The following is a 27,434-nucleotide window of genomic DNA, read 5'->3' as shown; positions in this document are numbered from 1 at the left end:
GGTCCCAGATTGGGCTGTAAGAGTAGGGTACTAACACCTGACGAAACCAGTCACAGATATGCATTTAAGTGCTTTTTGGTTCAGCATGTCCTAGAATTTCGTTTTAGCAGGTTTGATGGTTGGGTTTACCGTTGTTCGTTCCAGAATGTTGTAATCTCTCCTGGTATATCTACCTGGAGGGTATTCCTGGGATCACCGCCCCCGTGGTCCGGTTCACGAACAGGCCTCCCGGTGGATCGGAGCCTGATCAACTAGGCTGTTAATTCTGGCCGCACGTAGTCCAACATACGAACCATAGCCCTGCTGATCCGGCACTGACTTTAAGTATCTGTCCTGCTCCCTCTTGAAGGCAGTCAAGAGACTTTTGGTAATTTTCCTTAGGCTAGTGGGAGGCTGTTGAACAGTCTTGGACTCCGAACATTTATGGTGTTTTCTCTTAGTGTACTAATGGCGCCTGCCAAGTCTTTTGCTTTCGTAGGGAGTGATTTCTGTGTGCAAATTAAGGATCAGTTCCTCTAGGATTTTCCAGGTGTAGATTATAATGTATCTCTTGGAATGACATGCATATGGTTGACATGCCCTTGATGTCCTGAGGTGATAAGTAAGACACATATGCAACAGTTTGGTATCTTTATTTCGAAACGTTTCGCCTACACAGTAGGCTTCTTCAGTCGAGTACAGAAGAGTTAGCGGAAACAAGAGAGATGTGAAGATGTAATCAGTCGTGAGGTGATGTGTCTGTTGTTAATGTGTTGGGGTTGGGGTGGGGAGGTTGAGGTGTGTATTCTTGACATGTTGGGGATAATGAGTCTATTATTGATATGATGGGGGTTCATGTGTGTATTATTGACATTTCACGGGTTCGTGTGTCTGTTATTGACATGTCGCCGGTTTTTGTGTTATTAACATAACGAGGGGTCATGTATCTCTTATTGACCTATCGTCGGCGACATCTATTTTTGACATGTCCTGATGTGATCCTCTTCTGGACATGTGGTTGCCCTTCTTAACATGTCTTTAGTTAGTTCGCTTTATAACATGTCTTGAGGTGGTCCGCTTCTTCTTGGCATGTAAGTTTATTCAGGTATACACAAATACAGTTACATAGATTATCATACATAGCAGCATATGTGTAGAGAACTTAGGATACCCCAAAAGAGTCAAAGTGACTTATTTCCAGCGGGATCCTCGTGGTGTCCTAACTTACCTCTTCCCCTCATCCTCTCCTCTTTCATTTACTTGATATAACTTAGCATCGTTATAAGAAATCACAACCATCGTGAGGTCTTTGCGCATAGCGAGGGAGAAGAGGTGTGAGGGCACGCCAAGGAATTATACGAGAGGGAAGTGGGTAAGAAAATGTTAAGGGGTGGGTAGGAGGGAGTGGTTGAGAAGTGAGGGAAGGTGTAAGTTGGAGGGAGGGTGTTGGTAGGTGGGAGAGGCGAGGCGGAAAGGTTGGATAGGAGGGGTGGTGGGGGAATGTCCCACAGGTGAAGGCAGGCATTGTTTACCGGCCAGCGGCTCAGTTTATCCGCGAGCCTTGCTTGAAGCAGCGTAAACAAACTTGACTGTGTGGGACGGAGCCTGAGCGTCGGGTTCGTGGATTACAAGCGTTGGTTATGACCTTGTCCGGCTGCTCTACCACCACTTCATATTACTGTAAACACCACCGCCAGCCATCATCCCACATTAATATTAAGAGAGCTTCTTAGATGAGCTTCACAAGACGCTGTAGTGTGTCCTGGCAGACACTGGTGCGCCGCCGATGGCAACACGAGTGCCTACCTTGAAGCCTTTTTGTTTTCCGTGGCGAGGTGGCACCGAGAGAGGGTAAGGTAGCTGGGCTAGGTTGAAGCTGTCAGTCTGGTGTTTGGGTGCGCGTTGGCACCCTCCAAGCTCCTTTACTCTAGTGTACCCGCGCGCAAGTCTCTGGGCTTCTCTTGGACCTTCTTCAGTTTCCCCGGTGTAAGGTAGTGCGTTACAGGGTATTTCCCTGCCAGGCTGCATGTGTCTTGGCCAACATGCCAGGGTGAGGCCTGGGAGCACCCTTCCTCAGGCTAGGGTGTAGCCTCGTTCACTGCTGAGTGTAAGCTGGTACACAGGGTGATAGCAAGGTGTCTGTGTAACCCATACTTGACAACTGTTATTTATGAAGTGGTCACAAGTGGATTTATTACATCAGAACAATGTTGTGGACGGTGGTAGCCATATTGTGATTAATGTAGTTGACTAGACACTTAATGACCCCTCTCAGTGACCGGTCGTCAGTAACATAGCAATCAGGTGATTACCCCCTCTAAGTGGGTCGTTAGTAACATCGTAATGACCCCTCTCGGTGGGTCGTCAGGAACATCGTAATCAGACGATGACCCCTCTAGGTGGTCTCCCTGCCTGGAGGGTAATTCGTGGATCAACGCCCCCGTGGCCCGGTCCACGACCAGGCCTCCCGGTGGATCAGGGCCGCACATAGTCCAGTGTACAAAACACAGCCCGGCTGATCCGGCACCCTCTTGAAGGCAGCCAGGGGCCTATTGGTAATTCCCCTTATGCATGGTGGGAGGCTGTTGAACAGTCTTGGGCCCCGGACACTTATGGTGTTTTCTCGTAGTATACCAGTGGCGCCCCTACTTTTCATTGGGGGTATTTTGCATCGCCTGCCCAGTCTTTTACTTTTGTAGAGAGTGATTTCTGTGTGCAGATTCGGGACCATTCCTTCCAAGATTTTCCAAGTGTAGATTATGATATGTCTCTCCCTCTCGCCTGCATTCCAGCGAGTACAAGTCAAGTGCTTCCAAGCGTTCCCAGTAGTTGGGGTGTTTGATGGAACTTATATGTGCAGTAAAGGTTCTCTGTACACTCTCTAGATCGGCAATTTCACCTGCTTTGAACGGAGATGTTAATGTACAGCAATATTCCAGCCTAGAGAGAAGTGATTTGAAAAGGATCATCATTGGTTTGGCATCTCTCGTTTTGAACGTTCTCATTATCCATCCTATCATTTTCTTTGCAGTGTGATCGTGGCACTGTTGTGATCCTTGAAAGTGAGATCCTCGGACATTACCACTCCCAGGTCCCTCACATTATTTTTTCGCTCTGTTGTATGATCCGAGTTTGTAGTATACTCAGTTCTAATTATTATTGGTCGTAAGTAACATCTTAATCAGGTAATGACCCCTGTCAGTGGGTTGTCAGGAACAGTTTAATTAGGTGATGACCCCTCTCAGTGGGTCGTCAGTAACATCGTAGTCAGGTGACGACCCCTCTCAGTGGGTCGTCAGTAACAATTTAATCAGGTGATGACCCCTCTCAGTGGGTAGTTCGTTTGTTTTATACAGAGTAAGCGTTGATTATACATACAAGCCTGGTCCAGGACAGAGTTGTGGCACTAGAAAAACTCTGGAAACCCTTCAAAGATTTATCAGAGGTACCTTAGTGGATAGTCTACTCTGAGGCAGTGAAGCAGTTGCCCTCTGGACGATTCAGCGGCCCGTCCGCATCTTGCGCTCTTTTTTATCAACGAATAAAATTCTGTGCGTTTCCCTGGCCTGCGTTCCCCGGCCTGCGTTGCCTGCCTTGCGTTCCCCGGCCTGCGTTGCCTGCCTTGCGTTCCCCGGCCTGCGTTGCCTGCCTTGCGTTCCCCGGCCTGCGTTCTCCGGCCTGCGTTGCCTGCCTTGCGTTCCCCGGCCTGCGTTCTCCGGCCTGCGTTGCCTGCCTTGCGTTCCCCGGCCTCCCTTGCCAGAAATAATACTCTCCTTGCTTATGAATGCTATATCGTTTGGTAAAATAAACTGACGGTCCCTAGTATTTACAACATTAAAAGCAGTCAGAAGGTGTGTATTATCTATACTTTCAGTATTTGCGTGATAGTTGTATTCCATTGTATATTTACTATGTCACTTTTTTTCCTGTATAATTTCCCTACTTTTGAATGATTACAAGTTTACCTGTAGCTACCTGGAGGTCACCCGTAGTTACTTCCGGAGGCTACCTGTAGTCACTTCGGGTGGTCACCTGTAATTGCTGGCGGAGTTTGAACTGACTGGTTCCTCGCGGTATGACGGTGTTAGGTCACTCGAACTTCTAAAAACGTGTACTCGACCACGAATAAGCTAATCAAAATAACGAAATTAAAGAAAAAAATGTCGGTTGTGACACGTCAGGCAACGAGGCGGCTGGAACCAAAAACAAGAATGAGTCATGTTTGAAACATTATTATTACCGAGAGAGGGTGCGCCTTCTTTCTCCCCTCCCCCCCCTTCCCACACACAGGAGCTGTGACTAGACCCCTGCAATCACATATAGGTGTGTACACCCCCCCACACACACAGCAACAAGGGGTCACAACTGGAAGTTGAAAACTCAGGTGAGTCACAGTGATGTTACGAAGTATTTCTTCAGTCATAGCGTCGTCAGGAAGTGGAACAATCTGGAGAGTGATGTAGTGGAGGTAGGATGCATACATAGCTTTAAGAAAAGATACGATAAAGGTCATGGAGCAAGGAGAGAGTGGACCTAGTAGTGACAAGCGAAGAGGCGGGGCCAGGAGCTGTGAATCGACCCTTGCTACCACAAATAGAGTACACTCGCTTTCTCGTGGTACCGCTGGTTATAATTATAACCTTAATTTTTGAAGGGGTGGACTGGTAAGCCAGTGAAAGGCCTCGGTCAGATGACCAAAAGCTTTACCTGCGGGTCATATAATGACTAAGACCCGCGTCAGGAAACACTTGTCCTGTTTCCTGACAAATCTTACCTAACCTAACCTGGTGTGCGGTCGGCCACACATTACTCCTTAGTCAAGAGCCTAGTGCTTCACCAGGGTTATAGTAGAGCACCAACAGCTTGGCTGGTCTCAGCCACCGGCCCTTGCATAGCCGACGGAGAATCAGTCCTACGCCACTCCTTTGCGCTGAATGACTCACGCGGGTTTAGCCCTTCATAAAACAATACAATACACCTCGAACATTCAATCTGTGATCGCGAGTCAAGAGAGACAACTGGTCAAGCACTGGTGTTGTAAGATCTTCCTGACGACCCACTGAGAGGGGTCATCATTTGACGCTGTTACTGACGACCCATTGAGAAGGGTCATCATTTGACGCTGTTACTGACGACCCATTGAGAGGGGTCATCATCTGAAGCTGTTTCTGACGACTCAGTGAGAGGGGTCATCATCTGACGCCGTTACTGACTACCCATTGAGAGGGGTCATCATTTGACGCTGTTACTGACGACCCACTGAGAGGGGTCATCTGACTATGTTACTGACGACCCACTGAGAGGGGTCATCTGACTATGTTACTGACGACCCACTGAGAGGGGTCATCATCTGATGCTGTTACTGACGACCCACTGAGAGAGGTCATCATCTGACGCTGTTACTGACGACCCACTGTGAGGGGTCATCACATGATAAGCAGCTGTCCCAACAGTAGTCACATCAGTAATCATAGCCGTAGTAGCAGTAGTTGTAGCAACAATAGTCATAGCAAAAATAACCACAGCTGCAGAAATAGCATCCGCAGTATAATCCATCTCGACAACAACACCCGCTGACACAGCAGCATCAGCACAGCAGTGCAAGCAACAGAGGTGCGGCAGCATGGTCGCTTTTCTATACATGTGACTGGTGACCACAAGCAGGTGTATGGGATGTTATATGTTGGTGAGTGTGTGTTAACCAGCACACCTGTGTTTCCTAACAGCTGTTAGCAGTAAGTCTTGACACCTGTACATGCTTCATCTTGTTACACTACAGCTGTTTAAGGACCTTGAACTACAGTTGTATAGTAACCTTGGTACGCTACAGCTGTATAGTAACCTTGGTACACTACAGCTGTATAGTAACCTTGGTACACTACAGTTGTATAGTAACCTTGGTACACTACAGTTGTATAGTAACCTTGGTACACTACAGTTGTATAGTAACCTTGGTACACTACAGTTGTATAGTAACCTTGGTACACTACAGTTGTATAGTAACCTTGGTACACTACAGTTGTATAGTAACCTTGGTACACTACAGTTGTATAGTAACCTTGGTACACTACAGTTGTATAGTAACCTTGGTACACTACAGTTGTATAGTAACCTTGGTACACTACAGCTGTAGAACCTGATATTTAAAGTGTCTCGATGGTACACAAGTCGATGTGCTTTACAAAAGAAATTGTCACCATTTACAAAATTTTCTCCACGAGCAGATTATAAGCGGTCCCTCGAACTGCAAGTAATGTACGTAGGCCACGTTCCAGTCCAGGTGCATTTTCACGACCCAGGAACGCTACACCGTGCAAGATGGATGCCACAAGTTAACATATGCCAATATGATGTCTCTTATTTCTTTCTCATTTTAAAATGATGATACTCTACCAGACAGGAATGAAAACATTTGGTAACGAAATAAGAGAATAGGGGAGGCTAGAACCCATGGTAGGTGAATCCTACCATGTGTCCTGCCTGTTGTTACTATTTCATGAGTTGTTTTGTAATGTGTGCAGCACGCCGCCGCAACACACTCATGTTCCGGAAGCCTCACTGTTACAAAAAGCTAAATATACTCTGTGCATGATAAAGACAAAGAATTAGACACGTGTGCAACATCTGGGTGTCTTTATAGACGTTTCGCCATCCAGTGGCTTTAGACACGTGTGCAACATCTGGGTGTCTTTATAGACGTTTCGGCATCCAGTGGCTTTATCAGCACAAGACAAGGATATTATGTGAAGAAAGTAGGACTTTATACAAAAGATGAGATGCTTTTCACCATCTCCAAGACTGAGGGACTGATTATCTTGTCTTTTTGTATATGGTTCAGACTTTCATAGCATCCTGTCTTTATATTGATAAAGCCACTGGATGGCGAAACGTCAACAAATAAAGATACCCAGATGTTGCACATGTGTCTAACTCCTTAAATATTCTCTACGCCGAAACTTAATTACTATCTGTTACCAGGGACATTTCCCCGATATGAGACACAGAGAAAAAATAAACTTTAGTTCCGCCTTCTATTACACTCGAGTCATTAAGACACTCGTTATGGATCTGGTAATGGTGTGGAGTGGACCTCATGTGTTAGTGCTGGAAACCTCTTCAAGAACAATCTGCCAGCACCAACAGTCTAGCAGATCAGGTAGTCTGCCAGTACCCTTAGAAACCGGCTTTTAGGAGCACTGGCGCCTCCGCCAGGTATTAATTACTCCATTATTGCGTACAACCGTAATAATATGCAATGTTTCACTGCGTTTTCCAGGTCTTCACGTTTTTTATTTATTCTTAACACGTTTTAATTTTTTTGCATGTTTTTCGCTTTTTATATTTTCATTTGTTTTTCACACTAAAACGTTCACGCCTCTTTTTACACTTTCTTCCTGTTTTTTACGTTATTTACATGTAAGATGAAGATTTAGACACATGCGCAATATCGGGGCATCTTTATTGTAGACGTTTCGCCATCCAGTGGTACTCTCAAACTCGTAAGGAGTCATTTCAGTACACAGATTTGGAACCAGCCTCTCCAACATTCATTTTCGAGGTGTAAATTATAATGTAGCTTTCTCTACTGCTTTTTTTTTTTTTAAGGAGTACAGTTCAGTAGAGGGATTTTACTCGTTCTGAGTAATTTAACTTTTGATAAAACTATTCCACTGAGCCCCACAACGGCGCAGGTACTCCACTGACTTCCGCTGGCATATCGTTGTCACCTGCTGGCACTTTGCTGCTACCACTGGCACCCACTTCCGCTGCCACCACTCACTACCACGCTGCTGATATCCACTTCACCACTCCAAACCTGAGGCTTTTGCTTATTTTTCTTGTTCTTATTTTGTATCATTCTTTTGTCTTGCTACCTGGAGTCGACTTCGGGGTCACTGCTCCCCTTCCCTCAAGAGGCCTGGTGTGGGGGGCCTTTGAAGAGTTTACCTTTGAAGAGTTTCGAGAGTTAATCTACTCTGAGCCCGGCCATGGGCCAGGCTCGCCGGGCATCAATCTTCATTGGCCAATACATGGTATGAAATAAATGGAACGTTTCATGGGTTTAGGCTGTGTAGGCACAAATTTTGTTATATTCTGTGCAATAACTGGGAAATACATCTTCTAGTCAGCTTTAAACTTTTATTGGTGATGTGTTTCCCTCAGACTAAACAATCTCGTCATGTTGTGTAAGTTACCTTGTGTCAGTTTTATTAATCAAATTGCTGACTGTGAAGTAATTGGAAAATGTTTCTTCAGATGAGAAATAAGTCACAGTGTTTGACTTTATATGTTTATCTTAGGATAAATCAACTTAATGTTCATTTATGTGTGTATAACATGTGTGTGTGTCCTCAAGACCAGTGTTGAAAGCTTGTGTGTTATGTATACTATGCTCCATAAAACTTGTTTAAAGATAAGTTAATTTTACAGAAATATTTGGATTGATTTTCTTCTGTGGCTTCCAGTTTTCTCTTTTTCAGGAACTGAAAAAAATGAAACGGTTTTCATGTTCTATCTGATTACTTCAGCCATCTTACGACAGCTTGATAGCGCAACTTCCGAACACCTTACAGCTTAATATGTGTGTGCGTTGTAGGATATTAGTCTCTTTGGTTCTTCTGAAAGATTTCAATTTAGATTTGGTCTGCGTGTGTCCTGATTAACCATTTTTATTGAAAAAATTTAGGTGTTAGTTGCCATGTGATGACTTGTGAAGGCCTCTCCTCATTTCAAACCTTCAACTCTAATGTTCAACTGCGCTATTACCTTATGCCGCACTCTGCGCTATTCTAGTCGCGTGCTTGAGTCACAGGGAGGGGGGGAGCGGTTATGGGATACGGGGGATACCTTCCTCGGATCGCGCATCGACCGAGAAAGGTATCCCTGCCCTTTACATGTTCAGGTTTTTACCTCTTCAATTCTCCATAGCATTTTTGTGAAGAAAGACTGTCAGTAGTTTTAAGTTTGTAGGATGACTTTCTCTCTCTCTCTCTCTCTCTCTCTCTCTCTCTCTCTCTCTCTCTCTCTCTCTCAGAGCTCAAGGTTTCCCATATCTGAAGCCATTATTTCTTCTCCTCCTTGAGAAAGTGTGAGAGGTTGGATAAGTTGGTCAGCTTGCCTGGAGTGCTGATGGATGGGTCGCCAACTCTAGGAACCTTAATACACTGACTAATCTTCACTGTGGTTGCTGCAGTGGTTAATATATTGGTTGATATACCGGTTGATAGAATGGTTCATGCAGTAATTAATACATGCAGTGGTTACTCCATACATGCGTTAATACATGCAGTGAGTGATACATGTAGCGGTTAATATATGCACTGGTTGATTTATACGGTGGTTAATACATGGTGAGTGATACATGTAGCGGTTAATACATGCACTGGTTAATTTATACGGTGGTTAATACATACAACGATTAATACATGCAGTAGTAATGCATATAGTGGTTAAGATGTATGATGGTTAATACATCCAACGTTTAATACATACAACGGTTAATTCATACAACGATTAATACATTTAGCGGTTAATGCATATACTGGTTAATACATAGAATGGATACTATATACAGTGATTAATGTATACATTCTTTAATACATGCAGTGGGTAATATATATTACAGCAGTTAAGGTGTTAATATTCTCGTTTATTCTGCTATTACTCCACTTAATAATTTACCGGAAGTCAATAATGAATTCGATATTCTCCCGTCCAAGTTCTGATATTATACCATCCAAGTTCTGATATTATACCATCCAAGTTCTGATGCTATACCATCCAAGTTCTGATATTATACCATCCAAGTTCTGATGCTATACCATCCAAGTTCTGATGTTATACCATCCAAGTTCTGATGCTATACCATCCAAGTTCTGATGTTATACCATCCAAGTTCTGATGCTATACCATCCAAGTTCTGATATTATACCATCCAAGTTCTGATGCTATACCATCCAAGTTCTGATATTATACCATCCAAGTTCTGATATTATACCATCCAAGTTCTGATGCTATACCATCCAAGTTCTGATATTATACCATCCAAGTTCTGATGCTATACCATCCAAGTTCTGATATTATACCATCCAAGTTCTGATGCTATACCATCCAAGTTCTGATATTATACCATCCAAGTTCTGATGCTATACCATCCAAGTTCTGATGTTATACCATCCAAGTTCTGATGCTATACCATCCAAGTTCTGATGTTATACCATCCAAGTTCTGATGCTATACCATCCAAGTTCTGATGTTATACCATCCAAGTTCTGATGCTATACCATCCAAGTTCTGATGTTATACCATCCAAGTTCTGATGCTATACCATCCAAGTTCTGATGTTATACCATCCAAGTTCTGATGCTATACCATCCAAGTTCTGATGTTATACCATCCAAGTTCTGATATTATACCATCCAAGTTCTGATGCTATACCATCCAAGTTCTGATGTTATACCATCCAAGTTCTGATGCTATACCATCCAAGTTCTGATGTTATACCACCCAAGTTCTGATGCTATACCATCCAAGTTCTGATGCTATACCATCCAAGTTCTGATATTATACCATCCAAGTTCTGATGCTATACCATCCAAGTTCTGATATTATACCATCCAAGTTCTGATGCTATACCATCCAAGTTCTGATATTATACCATCCAAGTTCTGATGCTATACCATCCAAGTTCTGATATTATACCATCCAAGTTCTGATGCTATACCATCCAAGTTCTGATGTTATACCATCCAAGTTCTGATGCTATACCATCCAAGTTCTGATGTTATACCATCCAAGTTCTGATGCTATACCATCCAAGTTCTGATGTTATACCATCCAAGTTCTGATGCTATACCATCCAAGTTCTGATGTTATACCATCCAAGTTCTGATGCTATACCATCCAAGTTCTGATGTTATACCATCCAAGTTCTGATGCTATACCATCCAAGTTCTGATGTTATACCATCCAAGTTCTGATGCTATACCATCCAAGTTCTGATGTTATACCATCCAAGTTCTGATGCTATACCATCCAAGTTCTGATGTTATACCATCCAAGTTCTGATGTTATACCATCCAAGTTCTGATGCTATACCATCCAAGTTCTGATGTTATACCATCCAAGTTCTGATGCTATACCATCCAAGTTCTGATGTTATACCATCCAAGTTCTGATGCTATACCATCCAAGTTCTGATGCTATACCATCCAAGTTCTGATGTTATACCATCCAAGTTCTGATGCTATACCATCCAAGTTCTGATGTTATACCATCCAAGTTCTGATGCTATACCATCCAAGTTCTGATGTTATACCATCCAAGTTCTGATGCTATACCATCCAAGTTCTGATGTTATACCATCCAAGTTCTGATGCTATACCATCCAAGTTCTGATGTTATACCATCCAAGTTCTGATGTTATACCATCCAAGTTCTGATGCTATACCATCCAAGTTCTGATGTTATACCATCCAAGTTCTGATGCTATACCATCCAAGTTCTGATGTTATACCATCCAAGTTCTGATGCTATACCATCCAAGTTCTGATGTTATACCATCCAAGTTCTGATGCTATACCATCCAAGTTCTGATGTTATACCATCCAAGTTCTGATGTTATACCATCCAAGTTCTGATGTTATACCATCCAAGTTCTGATATTATACCATCCAAGTTCTGATGCTATACCATCCAAGTTCTGATGCTATACCATCCAAGTTCTGATGTTATACCATCCAAGTTCTGATGTTATACCATCCAAGTTCTGATGTTATACCATCCAAGTTCTGATATTATACCATCCAAGTTCTGATATTATACCATCCAAGTTCTGATGTTATACCATCCAAGTTCTGATGCTATACCATCCAAGTTCTGATGCTATACCATCCAAGTTCTGATGTTATACCATCCAAGTTCTGATGTTATACCATCCAAGTTCTGATGTTATACCATCCAAGTTCTGATATTATACCATCCAAGTTCTGATATTATACCATCCAAGTTCTGATGTTATACCATCCAAGTTCTGATGTTATACCATCCAAGTTCTGATATTATACCATCCAAGTTCTGATATTATACCATCCAAGTTCTGATGTTATACCATCCAAGTTCTGATGTTATACCATCCAAGTTCTGATGTTATACCATCCAAGTTCTGATGCTATACCATCCAAGTTCTGATGTTATACCATCCAAGTTCTGATGTTATACCATCCAAGTTCTGATATTATACCATCCAAGTTCTGATGCTATACCATCCAAGTTCTGATGTTATACCATCCAAGTTCTGATGCTATACCATCCAAGTTCTGATGCTATACCATCCAAGTTCTGATGTTATACCATCCAAGTTCTGATGCTATACCATCCAAGTTCTGATGTTATACCATCCAAGTTCTGATGCTATACCATCCAAGTTCTGATGCTATACCATCCAAGTTCTGATGCTATACCATCCAAGTTCTGATGTTATACCATCCAAGTTCTGATGCTATACCATCCAAGTTCTGATGCTATACCATCCAAGTTCTGATATTATACCATCCAAGTTCTGATGCTATACCATCCAAGTTCTGATGTTATACCATCCAAGTTCTGATGCTATACCATCCAAGTTCTGATGCTATACCATCCAAGTTCTGATATTATACCATCCAAGTTCTGATGCTATACCATCCAAGTTCTGATGTTATACCATCCAAGTTCTGATATTATACCATCCAAGTTCTGATGCTATACCATCCAAGTTCTGATGTTATACCATCCAAGTTCTGATGTTATACCATCCAAGTTCTGATGCTATACCATCCAAGTTCTGATGTTATACCATCCAAGTTCTGATATTATACCATCCAAGTTCTGATGCTATACCATCCAAGTTCTGATGTTATACCATCCAAGTTCTGATGCTATACCATCCAAGTTCTGATGCTATACCATCCAAGTTCTGATATTATACCATCCAAGTTCTGATGCTATACCATCCAAGTTCTGATGTTATACCATCCAAGTTACCTGGAGGTTACCTGGAGGTTATTCCGGGGATCAACGCCCCCGCGGCCCGGTCCACGACCAGGCATCCCGGTGGATCAGGGCCTGATCAACCAGGCTGTTACTGCTGGCCGCACGCAGTACAACTTACGAACCACAGCCCGGCTGATCCGGCACTGACTTTAGGTATCTGTCCAGCTCTCTCTTGAAGGCAGCCAGGGGTTTATTGGTAATTCCCTTAATGCTTGATGGGAGGCTGTTGAACAGTCTTGGGCCCCGGACACTTATGGTGTTTTCTCTTAGTGTACCAATGGCGCCCCTACGTTTAATTGTGGTATTTTGCATCGCCTGCCCAGTCTTTTACTTTCGTAGGGAGTGATTTCTGTGTGCAGATTCGGGACCATTCCTTCCAGGATTTTCCGAGTGTAGATTATGATATATCTCTCCCTCCTGCGTTCCAACGAGTACAAGTCAAGTGCTTCCAAGCGTTCCCAGTAGTTAAGGTGCTTGACAGAACTTATACGTGCAGTAAAGGTTCTCTGTACACTCTCTAGATCTGCAATTTCACCTGCTTTGAATGAAGATGTTAATGTACAGCAGTATTCCAGCCTAGAGAGAACAAGTGATTTGAAAAGGATCATCATTGGCTTGGCATCTCTCGTTTTGAACGTTCTCATTATCCATCCTATCATTTTCTTTGCACTTGTGATCGTGGCACTGTTGTGATCCTTGAAGGTGAGATCTTCAGACATAGGTAAACAATATGATGTTCAATGAGGACAAATTCCAACTACTTCGTTATGGAAAACTGGAGGAGATAATAACTAGAACAGAGTATACTACAGACTCTGGCCATACAATAGAGCGGAAAAATAATGTAAGGGACCTGGGAGTAGTAATGTCTGAGGATCTCACTTTCAAGGATCACAACAGTGCCACGATCGCACCTGCAAAGAAAATGATAGGATGGATAATGAGAACGTGCAAAACGAGAGATGCCAAGCCAATGATCCTTTTCAAATCACTTGTTCTCTCTAGGCTGGAATACTGCTGTACATTAACATCTCCATTCAAAGCAGGTGAAATCGCAGATCTAGAGAGTGTACAGAGAACCTTTACTGCACGTATAAGTTCTGTCAAGCACCTTAACTACTGGGAACGCTTGGAAGCACTTGACTTGTACTCTTTGGAACGCAGGAGGGAGAGATATATCATAATCTACACTTGGAAAATCTTGGAAGGAATGGTCCCAAATCTGCACACAGAAATCACTCCCTACGAAAGTAAAAGACTGGGCAGGCGATGCAAAATGTCCCCAATAAAAAGTAGGGGCGCCATTGGTACACTAAGGGAAAACACCATAAGTGTCCGGGGCCCAAGACTGTTCAACAGCCTCCTATCAAGCATTAGGGGAATTGCCAATAAACCCCTGGCTGCCTTTAAGAGAGAGCTGGACAGATACCTAAAGTCAGTGCCGGATCAGCCGGGCTGTGGCTCGTACGTTGGACTGCGTGCGGTCAGCAGTAACAGCCTAGTTGATCAGGCCCTGATCCATCGAGAGGCCTGGTCATGGACCGGGCCGCGGGGGCGTTGATCCCCGGAATAACCTCCAGGTAACCTCCAGGTCCCTTACATTATTTTTCCGCTCTATTGTATGGCCAGAGTCTGTAGTATACTCTGTTCTAGTTATTATCTCCTCCAGTTTTCCATAACGGAGTAGTTGGAATTTGTCCTCATTGAACATCATATTGTTTTCCGTTACCCACTGGAAAAACTTTGTTTATATCTTCTTGGAGGTTAACCGTGTCCCCAATAGATGACAGTCTCGTGCAGATCCTAGTATCATCTGCAAAGGATGATACGGTGCTGTGGGTTACATCTCTGTCTATGTCTGATATGAGGATGAGGAACAGGATGGGGGCGAGTACTGTGCCTTGTGGAACAGAGCTCTTCACTATGGCAGCCTCCGATTTAACTCTGTTGACCACTACTCTTTGTGTTCGATTTGTTAGGAAGTTGAAGATCCATCTCCCCACTTTGCCAGTTATTCCTTTAGCACGTACTTTGTGTGCTATTACGCCATGATCGCATTTGTCAAATGCTTTTGCAAAGTCTGTGTATATTACTTCTGCATTCTGATTTTCTTCCAGTGCATCCAAGGCCATATCATAGTGATCCAGTAGTTGTGAGAGGCAGGAGCGACCTGCCATGATACCATGTTGCCCTGGATTGTGCAGTTTTTGGGAATCCAGGTGGTTAACAACCTGCTTCTTAGCACTCTTTCAAAGTTCCAAGTTTTGATATTATAACATCCAAGTTCAGATATTATACCATCCAAGTTTTGATATTATACCATCCAAGTTCAGATATTATACCATCCAAGTTTTGATATTATATCATCCAAGCTCAGATATTCTCCGTCCTGGTTCGGATATTTTGGTATCATGGGATAGAGTGTGTCACCCTTGAGGCAGAAGGTCGAGTTGAGAGGTAATTGAGGGGAGACAGAGGTGAGCACACAGCGTCTCTTGGGAGTGAGGGGGGGAAGGGGAGAGTGGTTGGAGGAGAGTGAGGGAGAGTAGTTGAAGGGGAAAGGAGAGGAAATGGTTAAGTGGTGCCATGAGGGGGAAGCAACAGCCTGGTTGGTCAGGTGAACACGCTAGTTCGGCGTCAGAATGAACTGTGATTGGCGGATATGAGTTGAAGGCTATACATTGAAGAGTGTAAGTTGAAGACTATGGATTGAAGGGTGTAAGTTGAAGACTATGGATTGAAGGGTGTAAGTTGAAGACTATGGATTGAAGGGTGTAAGTTGAAGACTATGGATTGAAGGGTGTAATTGAAGACTATGGATTGAAAGGTGTAAGTTGAAGACTATGGATTGAAGGGTGTAAGTTGAAGACTATGGATTGAAGGGTGTTAGTTGAAGACTATGGATTGAAGGGTGTAAGTTGAAGACTATGGATTGAAGGGTGTAAGTTGAAGACTATGGATTGAAGGGTGTAAGTTGAAGACTATGGATTGAAGGGTGTAAGTTGAAGACAATGGATTGAAGTGTGTAAATTGAAGACTATGTATTGAAGGGTGTAAGTTGAAGACTATGTATTGAAGGGTGTAAGTTGAAGACTGTGGATTGAAGGGTGTAAGTTGAAGGCTATGGCCTGAAAGATGTAAGTTGAAGACTGGATTGAAAGGTGTAACTTGAAGGGTATGCGTTGAACGGTGTGGATTGATGGGAATAAATTGAAGGGTATGAGTTACCTTGTGTTTCTTATGGCGAGGAAAGACGTATTCAGGAGTGGATTGTTGTTGTTTTTATTTTCGTGTAATTTAATAATGTATGTATGTAAAGAGGATTGGATCCTCTTTCATATCTTCCAAGGAGGATCGGATCCTCTTTTATATCTAAGGAGGATCGGATTCTCTCTTATATTTTCCAATGAGGATCAGATCCTCTTTTATATCTTCTAAGGAGGATCAGATCCTCTTGTTGCACACTTTGTAAGGAGAATCAGGTCCTCTTTTATACCTTGTAAGGAGGATCAGGTCCTCTTGTTGTATACTTTGTAAGGTGAATCAGGTCTGTTGTTGTGTACTTTGTAAGGAGGATCAGGTCCTTTTGTTCTGTTTTGAAGAGGATCGGATCCTCTTGTTCTGTTTTGAAGAGGATCGGATCCTCTTGTTCTGTTTTGAAGAGGATCGGGTCCTCTTGTTCTGTTTTGAAGAGGATTGGGTCCTCTTGTTCTGTTTTAAAGAGGATCGGGTCCTCTTGTTATGTTTTGAAGAGGATCGGATCCTCTTGTTCTGTTTTAAAAAGGATCGGGTCCTCTTGTTCTGTTTTGAAGAGGATCGGGTCCTCGTGTTCTGTTTTGAAGAGGATCGAATCCTCTTGTTCTCTTTGAGGAAAATCAGGTCCTCTTGCTCACTACTCTGAGGAGGACCTCCGGTACTCTCTTGAGTGTCGATATGCAGATTCTCGGGTGGTCGAGCAGTTCCCTCGAGAAGGAACACAGGCGTAAAGTGTCAAGTAGTGTGGAGGGTAACAAGTGCTCAAACTTGAGAGGATAACGCCTCATTGTTGTGTTTTAAGTTTGCAAAATTGTCTGTATGAGCTGTGTGCTGCTACCTTATTGTATATCATAGTTGTATATTGGAAATAAAAGCTGGCTGTGAAAATGCACACAAATGGAGTGTAATGCGATCCTGTGGGCGAAATTTCAACAAAAGATCGCAATAGACTGCATTCCTCTTTTGTTTTTGTCCCTTCCGTCTTATTTTATGGTGCTTCTCTCCTAAAGGTAGATAAGTTTCCCTGTCATGTTCCACCACACAGGATGGGTCACTGTGTGGAAGAGGCTATGTTTCCCTGTCACTAGAGCACTGAAGATATCTTAGAGTTCAACGTGGAGCTCAGGCCAGAGTAACGCTGGACCCACAGGCAACGAGCAAAGTGAAAGACAACAGAAAGAAGTACGGTGGTGTACAGGCAACGAGCAAAGTGAAGGACAATAGAAAGAATAACGACGGAGCACAAGCAACGAGCAAGGTGAAGGACAACAGAAGGAACAACGGTAGAACACAAGCAAGAAGCAAGATGAGGGACAGCGGATGATTACAGGCGTTAACAGTGGAGGAAACTACGGAAAGATACCAGGTCATGTTGCTGCTGATAATCATAAAATAGCAACAACAATAATAATAACTAAACTCGTATGGGTATTTAGCGCAGGGAATGATGAAGGATCGATCCTCCGTCCCAAGAAGGCAAGACACGCGCCCTCACTGAACCATAAAATCGTGAATATGAACGATAACACGTATCCTATTTGGTGAAGTCTGGGTCAATTAGGTATGATTGCCAGAGAAAGGTATGAGGACTGGTCAAACGGTCCTGGCTATCACCCAGGAGTTGTGATAGGCAGGGAGACAGTCGGGGAGGCAGTAACTCTCCTTGTCAAGACTACAGATCAGGAGGGACATACATGTGGGTTCTCTTGGTGTGGTGATGATCGTCATGTGCTGAAGAATTACACATACGTGCAACAAATGGGTATCTATTATTACGCAGACGTTTCGCCAACCAGTGGCTTTATCAGTGGAAGGACAAAAACAGAAGACTTAAGTGGTAGATGAGGTAATTAGTCCCTCAGCCTAGCAACATGTGTTGCGTAGTCTTGATACTACAAGTATCTTTTTACTACGGTACTAAATTTTTTGTTTTCATTAAACAGAATTTGCTGCACTAATCTGTACGAGTGTCACACGGAATGAAAGCTACTTGTGTTTTCCGTCATAGTCCATCACAGGACGAGTCGTGTACACGAGGTAATGAAATCTTTCAACCTGAACTAAAGAAGACTACAAATATGTAGCCGACAAGTGGTTTGACCGCGAATAATAATAATAATAATAATAATAATAATAATAATAATAATAGCGCTGAACTCCATTACGTAGACCAAAGGTTCCCAACCTTTATGTTCCCATGTAACCCTAGGGCATTCTGACAGGTTCCCATCTACCCTTAAAAAAATTAAAAATTAAGAAATGACTATATAGTTATATTGATTTTATATTTTATTATTTAATTTGTATTTTATATTATTGATAGCATGGATAACTTGAACTCGGTGGATTTATAGAATATCTTGATCTATCCCATACATATGTTATATACACTAATGATGACTAATGAGTAAAAGTACACGAAACTGGTCAAAATAATATACTAAATACTAATACTAATGAGCCCGTATTTTTGGCAACACTTTCATTAACACGAAGGGAAACTTAAGCAACTGCACAACGAATATCAAGTTCAGCTGTTTTGAGCTCTGATCTGTCTCTTTATTCAATCCCCAACAACTTGCCTAGTTGGCTGCTCTCTTTAATCAGCTGATTTGTAACGAGGGTGTTCTATATTGCTTATGTTCTACATTACTCATGGTGTACACTGCTGTACAGTGTACATTATACAGCAGTGTACACCAAGTTTATACTTTCAGACCCTTATGTATCTCTTGAGAAGTGCAAATGTACCCCTGGGGGCACAAGTACCCCAGGATGGGAACCCCTGACGTAGATCATTCTGCCCCCGTGGATACTTGCCAAAGAACCCAGAATGTTTTCTTTGACTTAAATAGTCAGTTTATTACCCTCCTTATCTTCAGAATTTGACGAAACTGTTGACCAGTGACTTGGAAGGAATTGTGGTTGTTTGTAGAGAGCTTGTAGAACTTTAAAATATCTGTAGAGTGCTTGTAAATTGTGAATTATGTAGTAATTGTTTACAATGTTTTGCGCTGGTGGCACAGTTGTCATGTTGACAACCAGTTGATAATGATGTCAGACAGTTGATAATGATGTCAGCCAGTAAAAAATTACGTCAGCCAGTTGATAATGAGGTCACCTAACTGAATATAATGTCAGCACCTTCTAAAGTTGAAGATGGATAACTGTCCTTTTAGAGACATTTTAAAATCATGGATATTGCATACAAACACAGAGCTACAACCCCCTTTCCCCAACCACAACACCCACCTCCAACAATCCACCCCGTCTCCACTTCTAACCCCAACTCCACCACCACACCCCCTCCATCCCACCTCCACTTAGATCACAGCTTTCAGAGCACATGTGTAAGCGTACACGTTTAGTGTGAAATCAGTTTTATTGAACTCAAGTGCAATAGTAGTAGAATGAAGAGCAGAGATTGTGACGTGAGGAACAGCCAGATATTGTGGCGTGAGGAACAGCCAGATATTGTGGCGTGAGGAACAGCCAGATATTGTGGCGTGAGGAACAGCCAGATATTGTGACGTGAGGAACAGCCAGATATTGTGGCGTGAGGAACAGCCAGATATTGTGACGTGAGGAACAGCCAGATATTGTGGCGTGAGGAACAGCCAGATATTGTGGCGTGAGGAACAGCCAGATATTGTGGCGTGAGGAACAGCCAGATATTGTGGCGTGAGGAACAGCCAGATATTGTGGCGTGAGGAACAGCCAGATATTGTGGCGTGAGGAACAGCCAGATATTGTAACGTGAGGAACAGCCAGATTTTGTGGCGTGAGGAACAGCCAGATATTGTGGCGTGAGAAACAGCCAGATATTGTGGCGTGAGGAACAGCCAGATATTGTAACGTGAGGAACAGCCAGATATTGTGACGTGAGGAACAGCCAGATATTGTGGCGTGAGGAACAGCCAGATATTGTGGCGTGAGGAACAGCCAGATATTGTGGCGTGAGGAACAGCCAGATATTGTGGCGTGAGGAACAGCCAGATATTGTAACGTGAGGAACAGCCAGATTTTGTGGCGTGAGGAACAGCCAGATATTGTGGCGTGAGGAACAGCCAGATATTGTAACGTGAGGAACAGCCAGATTTTGTGGCGTGAGGAACAGCCAGATATTGTGGCGTGAGGAACAGCCAGATATTGTGGCGTGAGGAACAGCCAGATATTGTAACGTGAGGAACAGCCAGATTTTGTGGCGTGAGGAACAGCCAGATATTGTGGCGTGAGGAACAGCCAGATATTGTGGCGTGAGGAACAGCCAGATTTTGTGACGTGAGGAACAGCCAGATATTGTGGCGTGAGTTCACTAGTTATAGAATTATCAACACTGGTTCACTAGTAACAGAATTATCAACGCTGGTTCACTAGTAACAATTATCAACACTGGTTCACTAGTAACAGAATTATCAACACTGGTTCACTAGTAACAGAATTATCAACACTGGTTCACTAGTAACAGAATTATCAACACTGGTTCATTAGTAACAGAATTATCAACGCTGGTTCACTAGTAACAGAAATTATCAACACTGGTTCACTAGTAACAGAATTATCAACACTGGTTCACTAGTAACAGAATTAACAACACTGGTTCACTAGTAACAGAATTATCAACACTGGTTCACTAGTAACAGAATTATCAACACTGGTTCACTAGTAACAGAATTATCAACACTGGTTCACTAGTTACAGAATTATCAACACTGGTTCACTAGTAACAGAATTATCAACACTGGTTCACTAGTTACAGAATTATCAACACTGGTTCACTAGTTACAGAATTATCAACACTGGTTCACTAGTTACAGAATTATCAACACTGGTTAACTAGTAACAGAATTGTCAACACTGGTTCACTAGTAACAGAATTATCAACACTGGTTCACTAGTTACAGAAGTATCAACACTGCTTCACTAGTAACAGAATTATCAACACTGGTTCACTAGTAACAGAATTATCAACACTGGTTCACTAGTAACAGAATTATCAACACTGGTTAATTAGTAACAGAATTATCAACACTGGTTCACTAGTAACAGAATTATCAACGCTGGTTCACTAGTAACAGAATTATCAACACTGGTTCACTAGTAACAGAATTATCAACACTGGTTCACTAGTAACAGAATTATCAACACTGGTTAACTAGTAACAGAATTATCAACACTGGTTCACTAGTAACAGAATTATCAACACTGGTTCACTAGTAACAGAATTATCAACACTGGTTCACTAGTAACAGAATTATCAACGCTGGTTCACTAGTAACAGAATTATCAACGCTGGTTCACTAGGAACAGAATTATCAACACTGGTTCACTAGTAACAGAGTTATCAACGCTGGTTCACTAGTAACAGAATTATCAACGCTGGTTCACTAGTAACAGAATTATCAACACTGGTTCACTAGTAACAGAATTATCAACACTGGTTCACTAGTAACAGAATTATCAACACTGGTTCACTAGTAACAGAATTATCAACACTGGTTCACTAGTAACAGAATTATCAACGCTTGTTCACTAGTTACAGAATTATCAACACTGGTTCTCTAGTAACAGAATTATCAACACTGGTTCACTAGTAACAGAATTATCAACACTGGTTCACTAGTAACAGAATTATCAACACTGGTTCACTAGTAACAGAATTATCAACACTGGTTCACTAGTTACAGAATTATCAACACTGGTTCACTAGTTACAGAATTATCGACACTGGTTCACTAGTTACAGAATTATCAACACTGGTTCACTAGTAACAGAATTATCAACACTGGTTCACTAGTAACAGAATAATCAACACTGGTTAACTAGTAACAGAATTATCAACACTGGTTCACTAGTAACAGAATTATCAACACTGGTTCACTAGTTACAGAATTATCAACACTGGTTCACTAGTAACAGAATTATCAACACTGGTTCACTAGTAACAGAATTATCAACACTGGTTCACTAGTAACAGAATTATCAACACTGGTTCACTAGTAACAGAATTATCAACACTGGTTCACTAGTAACAGAATTATCAACACTGGTTAACTAGTAACAGAATTATCAACACTGGTTCACTAGTTACAGAATTATCAACACTGGTTAACTAGTAACAGAATTATCAACACTGGTTCACTAGTAACAGAATTATCAACACTGGTTCACTAGTTACAGAATTATCAACACTGGTTCACTAGTAACAGAATTATCAACACTGGTTCACTAGTAACAGAATTATCAACACTGGTTCACTAGTAACAGAATTATCAACACTGGTTCACTAGTAACAGAATTATCAACACTGGTTCATTAGTAACAGAATTATCAACACTGGTTCACTAGTAACAGAATTATCAACACTGGTTCACTAGTTACAGAATTATCAACACTGGTTCACTAGTAACAGAATTATCAACACTGGTTCACTAGTAACAGAATTATCAACACTGGTTCACTAGTAACAGAATTATCAACACTGGTTCACTAGTAACAGAATTATCAACACTGGTTAACTAGTAACAGAATTATCAGCACTGGTTCACTAGTTACAGAATTATCAACACTGGTTCACTAGTTACAGAATTATCAACACTGGTTCACTAGTTACAGAATTATCAACACTGGTTCACTAGTAACAGAATTATCAACACTGGTTCACTAGTAACAGAATTATCAACACTGGTTCACTAGTTACAGAATTATCAACACTGGTTCACTAGTTACAGAATTATCAACACTGGTTCACTAGTAACAGAATTATCAACACTGGTTCACTAGTTACAGAATTATCAACACTGGTTCACTAGTTACAGAATTATCAACACTGAAAATTGAAGGTCGTGTGAATATATATTTTTTTTAAATATAAGAAATTATGCAAGTGTTGATTGAAGGTTTAACCGAGGTATTTAAAATTAATTTATCTGCATAATGGATGTTAAATACGTAACATAAATAATGATAAAATTGTCCATAAGAAGAGGAAGAAGAAGGGAAAGCAAAAAGAGAAGACGAGGAGGAGGAGTTAACCAGTTAATATCTTAATTGCAAAACAACTTCTATTATTGGTTGAGAATATATAACTTGATGAATTAAAGATGGACGACTCAGCCTTCTTGGTCACTTCAAACAATCTCATCAGAGTAAGAGTGGCTTACCAAGCAGCGGAGGACCTTCTCTCTTTCTCTCTCTCTCTCTCTCTCTCTCCACGTTACATCTGATTGTGTCGCCGATGCGGCTAGTTCAGTGTTCACTTCACATCTATTCTGTGGACGGTAGCGGCTGGTTTATTGTGCGCTTCATATCCATTCTGCGGACGTTACCATTAGGGCTTATGGATGCACACAGTAGGCCCTAGAAGGGGTAACTGAAGCACGCAGTACTTGACCAGGGAGCCAGACCCCAGATAAGTATGGGTGCCTGGCCGTAGCTAGTTTCCCTATATCCCGAGGCACCAGGTTTGTTTTCAAAGTTACTTCATCAAATCTTGCCACATTATCTCTGCGTCCACAGCAGGACTCGAACCTGCAAACTCTGTATCCATTAGGCGCCCATACTTATCTGGGGTCTGGCTTCAAAGTAAAGTACTGCGTACTCTGATACAGAGTTTGCAGGTTCGAGTCCTGCTGTGGAGTGTGGGCATAGAGATAATGTTAGTAAATAATTTCGCCTCTTGGCGAATTTTGAAGCAATTTAAATCTCTCTCGTTCACTGCATGAGGCAGGATTTAATGAAATAACTTTGAATGGATACGTATATATATATATATATATATATATATATATATATATATATATATATATATATATATATATATATATAGTGTATAGTGAAGGGATTCAGGGAAACCGGTTATCTTATAAAGCCGGACTTGAGTCCTGGAAATGGGAAGTACAATGCCTGCACTCGAAAAGAAGGGTTCGGGATATTGGCAGTTTGGAGGGATATGTTGTGTATCTTTATACGTATATACTTCTAAACTATTGTATTCTGAGCACCTCTGCACAAACAGTGATTATGTGTGAGTGAGGTGAAAGCGTTGAATGATGAAAGTATTTTCTTTTTGGGGATTTTCTTTCTTTTTGGGTCACCCTGCCTCGGTGGGACACGGCCGACTTTTTAAATAAATAAATGAATATATATATATATATATATATATATATATATATATATATATATATATATATATATATATATATATATATATATATATATATATGGAGTTTATTCCGGGGATCAACGCCCCCGCGGCCCGGTCCATGATCAGGCCTCCCGATGGACCAGGGTCTGATCAACCAGGCTGTTACTGCTGGCCGCACGCAGTCCAACGTACGAGCCACAGCCCGGCTGATCCGGCACTGACTTTAGGTATCTGTCCAGCTCTCTCTTGAAGGCAGCCAGGGGTTTATTGGTAATTCCCCTAATGCTTGATGGGAGGCTGTTGAACAGTCTTGGGCCCCGGACACTTATGGTGTTTTCCCTTAGTGTACCAATGGCGCCCCTACTTTTAACTGGGGGCATTTTGCATCGCCTGCCCAGTCTTTTACTTTCGTAGGGAGTGATTTCTGTGTGCAGATTTGGGACCATTCCTTCCAGGATTTTCCGAGTGTAGGTTATGATATATCTCTCCCTCCTGCGTTCCAACGAGTACAAGTCAAGTGCTTCCAAGCGTTCCCAGTAGTTAAGGTGCTTGACAGAACTTATACATGCAGTAAAGGATCTCTGTACACTCTCTAGATCTGCAATTTCACCTGCTTTGAATGGAGATGTTAATGTACAGCAGTATTCCAGCCTAGAGAGAACAAGTGATTTGAAAAGGATCATCATTGGCTTGGCATCTCTCGTTTTGAACGTTCTCATTATCCATCCTATCATTTTTTTGCACGTGCGATCGTGGCACTGTTGTGATCCTTGAAAGTGAGATCCTCAGACATTACTACTCCCAGGTCCCTTACATTATTTTTCCGCTCTATTGTATGGCCAGAGTCTGTAGTATACTCTGTTCTAGTTATTATCTCCTCCAGTTTTCCATAACGGAGTAGTTGGAATTTGTCCTCATTGAACATCATATTGTTTACCGTTGCCCACTGGAAAATTTGTTTATATCTTCTTGGAGGTTAACCGCGTCCTCAGCAGATGACAGTCTCATGGAGATCCTAGTATCATCCGCAAAGGATGATACGGTGCTGTGATGTATATCTGTCTGTGTCTGATACGAGGATGAGGAATAAGATGGGGGCGAGTACTGTGCCTTGTGGAACAGAGCTCTTCGCTATGGCAGCCTCCGATTTAACTCTGTTGACCACTACTCTTTGTGTTCGATTTGTTAGGAAGTTGAAGATCCATCTCCCCACTTTCCCAGTTATTCCTTTAGCACGTATTTTATGGGCTATTACGCCATGATCGCATTTGTCAAATGCTTTTGCAAAGTCTGTGTATATTACATCTGCATTCTGATTTTCTTCCAGTGCATCCAAGTCCATATCATAGTGATCCAGTAGTTGTGAGAGGCAGGAGCGACCTGTCATGATACCATGTTGCCCTGGATTGTGCAGATTTTGGGAATCCAGGTGATTTGCAGTCCTGCTTCTTAGCACTCTTTCAAAGATTTTTATGATGTGGGACGTCAGAGCTATTGGTCTATAGTTCTTAGCTAATGCTTTGCTGGCACCTTTATGAAGTGGGGCTATATCCGGTGTTTTAAGTGACTGTGGAATTTCACCAATGTCCAAGCTCCTCCTTCATAGTGTACCTAGGGCACGCGAAAGGGGTTTCTTGCAGTTCTTAATGAAAACAGAGTTCCACGAGTCTGGGCCCGGGGCTGAGTGCATGGGCATGTTGTCAATGGCTTTTTCGAAATCTATCGGAGTTAGGGTAATGTCGGAAATCTGGCATACATTTATGGAGTTTTGAGGCTCATGAAGAAATCATTTGGGTCGTCGATCCTCAGACTGATTAGTGGTTGACTAAACACAGAGTCGTACTGGGATTTCAATATTTCACTCATTTCCTTGTTGTCATCTGTGTAAGTCCCATCCTGTCTGAGTCAGGGCCCGATACTACATGTGGTATTTGCCTTGTTTTTGGCATATGAAAAGAAATATTTTGAATTTCTTTCAATTTCACTAATAGCTTTAAGCTCCTCCTGTCTCTCCTGGTTCCTGTAAAAGTCATTTAACTTTAGTTCAATAGTTTCCACTTCCCTGGTCAGCGCCTCCTTTCGTGTATCAGATATTCTAGCACTCCTGAGGAGCTCAGTGACTCTTCGTCGTCTTCTGTAGAGGGAGCGTCTTTCTCCAGTTTACTCCTGCTCTTCTTCTTTCTTAGGGGAATATGCCTAGAACATGCTTCAGCTGCCAGGAAGTTGATCCTTTCAAGGCACTGGTTTGGATCCATGTCATTTAAGACATCTTCCCAACATGTTTCATTTAGGACATGGTTTACCTGGTTCCAGTTGATGTTCTTGTTGTTGAAGTTGTATTTTGTGAAGACACCTTCACAGGTACATGCATTCTGCTGATCAGGACCCCTATGCATGTACGTCTGGACTTCGATTAGGTTGTGATCGGAATTAGTTGTTTTTGATATTCTTATGTCTCTTATCAGGTCCTCATTATTTGTGAAGATAAGGTCAAGTGTGTTTTCTAGTCTTGTTGGCTCTACTATCTGCTGGCTTAAGGTGTGTTTTTCGCTGAGACTTAGTAGCTCATGTGTGTGTGACCTTTCATCTGCGATGCGATAATATATATATATATATATATATATATATATATATATATATATATATATATATATATATATATAGATATATATATATATATATTATATGTTTGTTCCCATAGGCTAAGAGACCCTTGGCTCATGGGGAAAGAATGCATCTAAATTCCTTAAGGAGCTGGGAAAAAGACTCATCAGGGTAACTAGGTATCCCAGGGCAGCTAGTTTTCTGTTCCAGCGGGTCAGTGCGGCTGTTCAAAGGGGTAATGCCTGCTGTATTTTGGGCACACGCCCCAGCTCTGAGGAGGTGGATGAGATTTTCGCCTGATAATCGGTAATACACACGTAACAACATGTACCGTATATACCACCTTTATATCAACAATGTCTCTCTTAAATCTTTTGTACCATATTATGTAATAAAATATTCCTATTGGTAAAAAAAA

At 42.0% G+C, this 27,434-nt stretch overlaps 1 protein-coding gene across 3 annotated transcripts in view; it reads left to right on the top strand.

Annotated features, from left to right (window-relative positions):
* for (cGMP-dependent protein kinase for) overlaps window positions 1-27,434 on the top strand; it is a 1,322,775-nt gene that overhangs the window by 444,511 nt on the left and 850,830 nt on the right. The window contains exon 1 of one of the 3 annotated variants that reach the window (XM_053777365.2): window positions 1,874-1,970. The exons of 1 other annotated variant lie outside the window; for it this stretch is intronic. The gene's annotated coding sequence lies outside the window, so the exon portion shown is untranslated. Of the gene's footprint in view, window positions 1-1,873; window positions 1,971-27,434 lie in introns of those variants that run through there. One more of the 3 variants, XM_070086330.1, reaches the window with a different exon arrangement.

The sequence above is a fragment of the Cherax quadricarinatus genome, chromosome 18 (genome assembly GCF_038502225.1).
Source record: "Cherax quadricarinatus isolate ZL_2023a chromosome 18, ASM3850222v1, whole genome shotgun sequence".
Lineage (NCBI taxonomy): Eukaryota > Metazoa > Arthropoda > Malacostraca > Decapoda > Parastacidae > Cherax > Cherax quadricarinatus.
The sequence above is the reverse complement of the archived record's forward strand: the minus strand, read 5'-3'. Positions and strand labels throughout refer to the sequence as shown.